Source organism: Atractosteus spatula (genome assembly GCF_055471065.1).
Source record: "Atractosteus spatula isolate fAtrSpa1 chromosome 16 unlocalized genomic scaffold, fAtrSpa1.hap1 SUPER_16_unloc_1, whole genome shotgun sequence".
NCBI lineage: Eukaryota > Metazoa > Chordata > Actinopteri > Semionotiformes > Lepisosteidae > Atractosteus > Atractosteus spatula.
Window position 1 is genome coordinate 2013328 of NW_028296631.1, and position 7285 is coordinate 2020612.

At 41.5% G+C, this 7285-nt stretch overlaps 2 non-coding genes across 2 annotated transcripts; both read right to left on the reverse strand.

Moving 5' to 3' along the window:
- Positions 1 to 3201: 3201 nt before the first annotated feature.
- Positions 3202 to 3283, reverse strand: trnas-aga (transfer RNA serine (anticodon AGA)). Its single transcript has one exon. It is a non-coding gene; the product is annotated as a tRNA-Ser (tRNA).
- A 1452-nt stretch (positions 3284 to 4735) lies between these two features.
- trnai-aau (transfer RNA isoleucine (anticodon AAU)) lies at positions 4736 to 4809 on the reverse strand. Its single transcript has one exon. It is a non-coding gene; the product is annotated as a tRNA-Ile (tRNA).
- Between the last annotated feature and the right edge of the window lie 2476 nt (positions 4810 to 7285).

Sequence of the window (7285 nt, forward strand, 5' to 3'; positions counted from 1 at the left end):
TTCTCTCTGGGTTAGATGGTTTTTCTCCATATGTGTGATATGACTCCCTCTCGCACTCCAAAACATACTGGTAAGTTAATTGGTTTATGGGAAAACTGGCCCTGGCGTGTGTGTGTTTGTGTCTGTCTGTCCTGTGATGGACTGGCGCTATGTCCAGGGTGTATTCTGCCTTGTGTCCGTTGCTTACTGGGATAGGCTCCAAATCCTCTGTACTGGATAAAGAGATTAGAAATGGATGGAAGTAAAGGCACTGTGTGGATGGAACTATACACAGTGTTAGAAACCCACGATGAAATGGCAGCATCTCACTGAGAATAAAATATTTTATAGTGCTGGCTTAAGGAAACAGCCTTTCCACCTCTCTTGCACATCAGTATCCATACCTAGTTATTTAAACAAATTGCCTCTAAGTATAAACATCTTAATATGCTGGGTCTGTGGATCCGCATCAGCTATGTTTGCCCATTCCTTCAATTCATGTGCATCCAACACACAGTTCAATGCCAGCAACTACACATAATCTAAAATACAATCCTTATTTCAGTATCTATGTAAACATATAGTCTGTTAACTTCATCATCTTCATCAAAAGTATGCCTAACCCCATTAGGAAGTGTTCTTGTTATAAGTGTATTCCTCAGCTTTCCCCAAATTATCTTCTTCTTGCCAACATCTCTAGTCTTTTATCCTGCAATAACTCAGCCAACACTTAAATCTCCAAAAGCTGCTTGTGTTAATTTCTTTAAATCACAAATATCATGTGTAAATACTGGCCATGTAATACTCTGCATTGTGGAATAATAGTTTATTTTAAAGGGAACTAGAGAAATCAAGAAAGGCTTTTTTTCTAGAATTAATAAATGCACATCCTGTTCACTGGGGAAATTAAATCCACACTGAGCAATCTTCAATATGTTCAGAATATGACAGCAAGAATCCTATCAGGGATGCATTACACCTGTTTTCAAGTCCTTGCACTGGTTACCTATCAGATTTCGAGTCAACTTCAAAATCCTTATCCTCCTTATATACTGCCCTACAACTGTTATTATTGATCACCGAATTATTGTACTTGACATGACTTCATTCAGCCTTTCCTGAACGTCTATGACAGGCAGAGAGAGTGCTGTTTCTGGTGCGATCTTTTGCAGCTGACATTTCACTGTTTTAAACGAACAAGAAATTAGATTGCTCATAAATCAGTTATTCTATATAAACACAGCGTAATTGCCCTCCGAAAATCCTCTTTTTCTTGTTCGTTTTAGAGACCTTGATCGAAACTGATTTTAGATGTCAGAAAGGATTTATTTTCTCTGTATTTCCTACATTGCTTTGTCGAGATTTTAACTTTATATCTAACTTTATATCTAGGCTCAGATTTCAACTATAAATCGTACAGTAATTAATAGCAGTAAATACTGATGTTTTGCGCCCTCTTACCACAAAAATATATGTTTTGTAGTTGGGATTAACTTTATTTCGTACGCGTAGCTACTCCGATTCGGACACCGAACAGTTAAAGATGGTGGCAAATCAGACACCCAGAGGGGGGGCGTCTTCTCGCCTCCATAACTAAAATGCCAAATAGGAGTGGCTTAAGCGACATACACAGTCGTGTAACTGACAGTTTGAGGTAGCCTATCGTGTAAATTTCGCTTTGTTGCTGATAGGTTAAGCTTTCGAAACTCTGCCCCAAAGTCATGTGACTGATTTTTCGCCCTGTTTCGTTGGTTAAACGCAATGATCACATGCACCACCATGGTAACTGGGATGTGTAGTTTTTAATTCCGTTTGAATTATAACTGTACGTACTGTCTTCATATTTGGCCAGGGCTTTAAAGAGAAGGCGCGCCAAAAAATTTTGGTGCCGTCGTCTCCGCTTTAAAGGTACCCCCGTGCTGGAAGAATTTGACCTCGGAACGTTTGCCCAGCGTAGTTATAGTGGACATAAAAACAAGAGTTCGCTGGCATTATATCCTAGAAGACACAGACCGGCACCAGACCGGTAAATGCTTGATGAACTAGGGATTGGACAGTTTCCAAGTGCTTGTACAATCGATGGAAATGTTCAAATAAATGTGCAAAAGAAATAAACAAAATAATCATTTATTTCTTTATCATATTGGCTAGCTAATGTCCTCTCTTTGCTAGTTAGTGGCTGTGTTTCTGCGTTGGGTAGCAACGGGTGACTGTTCTCAGGCGGAAGATGTAAACAGCTTAATTTTCGTGTTAAATAATTTTTAAAAATTAAAATTCATTCTATACAGCAATCACATATTTGGGTACCGTTTCATAAAACTTTCATGCTTAAAATGTTTAGGGAGAAATGGAAGACTGGTGTGATTTTTTTCTTTAAACTATCAAGACCAGCCATACACAGTACAGTTTATGTACATACAGTAATGTTTATGTTCCTAAATTAATATCGTTTATGACCTTCAGATGCGTTATGCTCCTCTTCTTTTTATGCTCAGCTACTAAAATTTCCCTTTAGTGGTAAAATTCCATATAAATATTCAAAACTAAGCGGATTGAAATGTGCACAGTAAAGATATTAGATGATTAAATCTTTTCACTACTAACCAATGCACCACGAGTGCCCCTGTCGGTCATTTTGGCCAACCAATCACTTACCGCGGTGCCCTACGGTGCCCTGCGGGTTGGTTACTGTACCACGGGTTTTTACCGCTCATTTTGAATGGCTGCATCTGTAGGTTGTCTCTCGCAGTGTTCAGGAATTGCATTCCGAAACTGAGTCAGATCGAAAGTTGTAAGAAAAGCACCTATGGTGTCGGTTCTAACAGCTTTATTGATTCGATGTTAAAGGCCGGAAATGGGGCACAAGACACGCGACCGCAAAAAGCGTCGCCATCTGCTTCCAGCTGCAAAATGTAGTTTGCGGACGCTGAAGCATTTGAACTTGAACTTTATTGCCATATGTAACCGGTACTGGTACAATGGAATTCTTACTTACAGAAGGTCTCTCGATTGTAAAACAAGTGTAAAAAACAAGACAAAAACAAGACAAAGTGCAAACAGTGCATCAAGACAATGTACAAACAAACAATAGACAATGTGCAAGTAAACATGTAGACATTTCTTTCCAAGGCAGCGGGTACAAGCGATCTCGCGTTTTAAAACCACCAGGAAAAGCAGAAAGGCACTTGCTTGCACCGACACACGACGACATGAGGAGGACACCGTAGTCGGCAGGATTCGAACCTGCGCAGGGAGACCCCAATGGATTTCTAGTCCATCGCCTTAACCACTCGGCCACGACTACAGCAAGCGCTGTGGTTGCTGCGTTCTTGCTACAATCTCACATGGATCGCGAGGCGCCGGCGGAAACCTTTTTCAAAGTCGTTCTCCATTAAAAAAAAAACCTTTCCAAAATACAAGACTTGCAGACAGACACGCCTCAGAGGACTTAAGGGTGGCTTCATGTGGGAATGATAAAGTCTCCCCGTCCGGACAGGAAAATGGCACTTTGTTAGACACAAAGAAACAATCAACAACAGACAAATGTCCACAAGCATTTAAGAAGCCGCACCATGTTCTTGCTACAATCTCACACGGATCGCGAGACGCCGGCGGAAATCTTTTTCAAAGTCGTTCTCCGTTAAAAAAAAAAAACCTTTCCAAAATACAAACCTTGCAGACAGTCACGCCTCAGAGGACTTAAGGGTTGCTTCATGTGGGAATGATAAAGTCTCCCCGTCCGGACAGGAAAATGGCACTTTGTTAGACACAAAAAAACAATCAACAACAGACAAATGTCTACAAGCATTTTAGAAGCCGCACTTGAAATAGCTCTTATATTCGTGTTAGACGCTGGAATCGCCTTTTTATTGACGCTCTTACGAACGCCATGGAAAGCAAAACAAAGCAAAGCAGAGCAGAACAAAACGAACAAAATAAAACCCTCACGTCCTGCACTTGAATATAATGCCGTTACGTGCCGAAGCGGTATTGGACGTCATCCTAGCACTGCAACCCGGGGCGTACGGTATATGGGAACGAGCACACGTCACGAATCGTCTCTAATCACTCCCTGCACTGTAAGGCGCCTTGAAGCGTGCACCCTCAACATTCATCTTTGCGCATCTGTGAAAGGTAAACTCTTGAGCAAACTCTGAACCAGACGCTCAAACTCCAGCTAGGATTAGGGGTTGCATTCCCACGCTACTTGAACACTTTGTTTACGCTCAGTGCTGGATTTTGGGAACTTTAGGACGAGTGGGACTTTTCTCCTATCTGTCAATTCGTTTTGTTTTGGAGACTCTTGGCTGTCTGTGTTGTATAGTGCAGCGTGAAGAAAACGTTTTCGAAAACTGTGCCGGCTCAAAAGTTGTAAGAAATCCTCTCCAGCTCTTTTAAGTCTCTTCAGTTTTGTCATTTAAAGTGAAACTAGATGTATAACTGGAGCCTCACTTATGCAAATGGTGAGGCTCCAGTTCGACATCTAGTTTCACTTTATATGACAGAAGTACGTCAGACTGCGCCGGACTGGGGGATCATTCCCGGTTATTTTTACCATCTTAAACATTTGAAATCCTCCCCTAGGCAATTGTGACACTTCATCTTGGCTCCACCTAGGACACTCTTCAATCTTCCATCACTTCTCTCTTCTCCCGCAACAATCTCGTCTGTCGGCAGTATGTGGCGTCTTTGCATTACCACCAATCTCATCACAGCAAGAAAGCAACGGGTTTTGGCAAGAGAGGAGGAGACTGCCTGGCCCGAACGGGGATCGAACCCGCTACCTTGGCGTTATTAGCACCACGCTCTAACCAACTGAGCTAACAGGCCTCGTGCCTGCTGTCCTCTCTGTGCTGCAAAAAATGGAATTCAGGGAAGTTTCTTTTGTCCTTCTTTGAATAGAAAGCCCTGCGATTCAGTGTACGGGCTTTCTCGTGCTGTTTAATGGTTCTTGTAACCCAAATCCTACACTGGCCTGAAGTGCCCCCCCATTTCATAGCATTTTTCAGCTGATTTCAAATGTACCTAAAGGAGAAGCATTATTGAAGACCATCAATTACCAAGAGCTTTTGTCAAAGGTTTTGGTGGTCACTTTTAATGAGCACAGAGAGCTATGACCTCGGATTTACATCTCATCCAAAAGACGGCGCCTTTTTACCACACAGCGTCTCCGTCACTATACTGGGGCATTGGGACCCGCACAGACCTCAGGGTGAGCGTCCCACCGCTGGCTCCATTAACACCGCTTCCAGCTGTAAGCTTTGCTTTTCCCTGTAGGTCACCCTCATGCGGTTACTGACCTGGCTCACAGCTTCTAAGCTTCAGTGGGTTTTCAGTTGCGAGTTGAAAGGGGATGCAAGTGATGGAGCCGCTAACTGCAAAAGCCACTGCATTGGCCGGGAATCGAACCCGGGCCTCCCACGTGGCAGGTGAGAATTCTACAACTGAACCACCAATGCACACTGCAAGGGTCTCCAAAAAAGACGTTTTTTTACCACTCTGTGCTGGATGTTGGGTCCCAAGGGAACTTCTGGACGAGTGAGAATTTTCTGCTATCAAAATTTGGTTTCGGAGACTTTTGGCAGCCTACAGATGCAGCCATTCAAAATCCGCAGGCGATACCGCATTATTTTGCGGTACGCTGTACGCAGTCTACCGCAAGCTACCGGTAAATACCGCGAGTTACCGTAAATTCTCCTATAATACGACAAGCAAAATAATAGTATCCGGAATTTCCGCAAGGTGGAGCTAATAAAGCTCAACCTCTCATGTTTGAGCTGTGCCCATCAAAGACTTTAACGAAGATATTACTAATAGTATTAATAATGAATGACCTTGGACAAGCTGTAAGTGTAAACTCAAAGTATTGCCCTGGTCAACATTTTTTTTTTCATTGACCATCTTTGTAAAAGTAACACCACAGCATTTCGCAATCACGCATTTGTTTCCAATCATGCAAAGTACAGTAATTTTTGAGAATCGATTCACCATGCCTTTCACATGCTCATAAAAGAGATTGATTTAGGAACATAAACATATTACCATATGAAAACTGTAATGTATACAGTATGTATATGTATATTTAATGTCTTAACTGTGCCCGTTTAAGTATTGAATATTCATATCTAATTTTACCACTGAAGGGAAATCTTAGTAGCTGAGCATAAAAAGAATAAGAGCATACTGCAACGCGTGTGAAGGCCATAAACGATATTAATTTTGGAACATAAACATACAGTATATGGCTGGTCTCGGTACTTTAAAGAAAACATACACGAAACATGGTTTCATTATGACCAGAATCGGTCTTGAGATATTTTTAACTTGATTTACAGTATTTGAGAGGTATGTCTTAACACCGATACTACAGTGCTTAAGTACTGCTCACGTATATGTTTCTAGGTTTATATTATGCATTTCATACGGTCAAATTACTTTTGAGCAACTAATAAGAAGCGCGAAACGGTATGCGTTTTAGTTTCATTTTGTGCTGGGACCCGTGGATTGATTAGAGATATCAAGTACATACAAGTCATTTTTTAAATGTTGTAGTTCGTCTTGAAAAAATGTTACGAGTACATCATCCATCAACAATTACACAGGTTCTGTTTTCATATTGCGGATTTTGGTTACGTAATATTATTTTCTAGATTTCACGTTGTGAATATATGATTTGGGCAAACAGAGCCGCAAAGAAGTACATTATGGGTTGTTGTTGTTTTTTTTGCAGTTTTATCTAGAACAAGCGATGCTTAAACATTTGTCTGATTCTTGTGAAACTATCCACACGACAGTTACCGTACCTAGGAGTTGACTTCAGTGATGTCACTGATGGGATGTTTCTAAAAATCCATCCTCTGTAAAACGTCTTCTCTAGTTGTCCTGCATATGTATTCGCTAATGAAGCTGTGTGTTCTGAGCCTGGATCTCTACATTTCTGTATGAACCAGCTTAGAGGGCTAAAGACAGCTTGTGTTTAAATTGAGTGTAAGGCAATTTATGCTTCTAAAGTCATGGTCAGCATTTATTATTGTACTGTGCTGTAAACTTGTTCTGTGCCTAGTCACATTATTTTATAGCGTTTTTATAGTGTTATCAAATCCGGTGGCGCTGTGTGTTAGTTTCCTGACTCCCATGTCACATGGTCTGTGATTGAAACCTGTGAAACCGGTTTAATTCGTCACAGCCAGCACTCCGGCAGAGAGGGGGTTGTACTCGTAAAGTAGAAGCAGGCGAGATTTCCAGCGAAAGACACCTCCCCCCCACCCTCATACGATTCGCATTGTAATTACACATTGTAATTGTA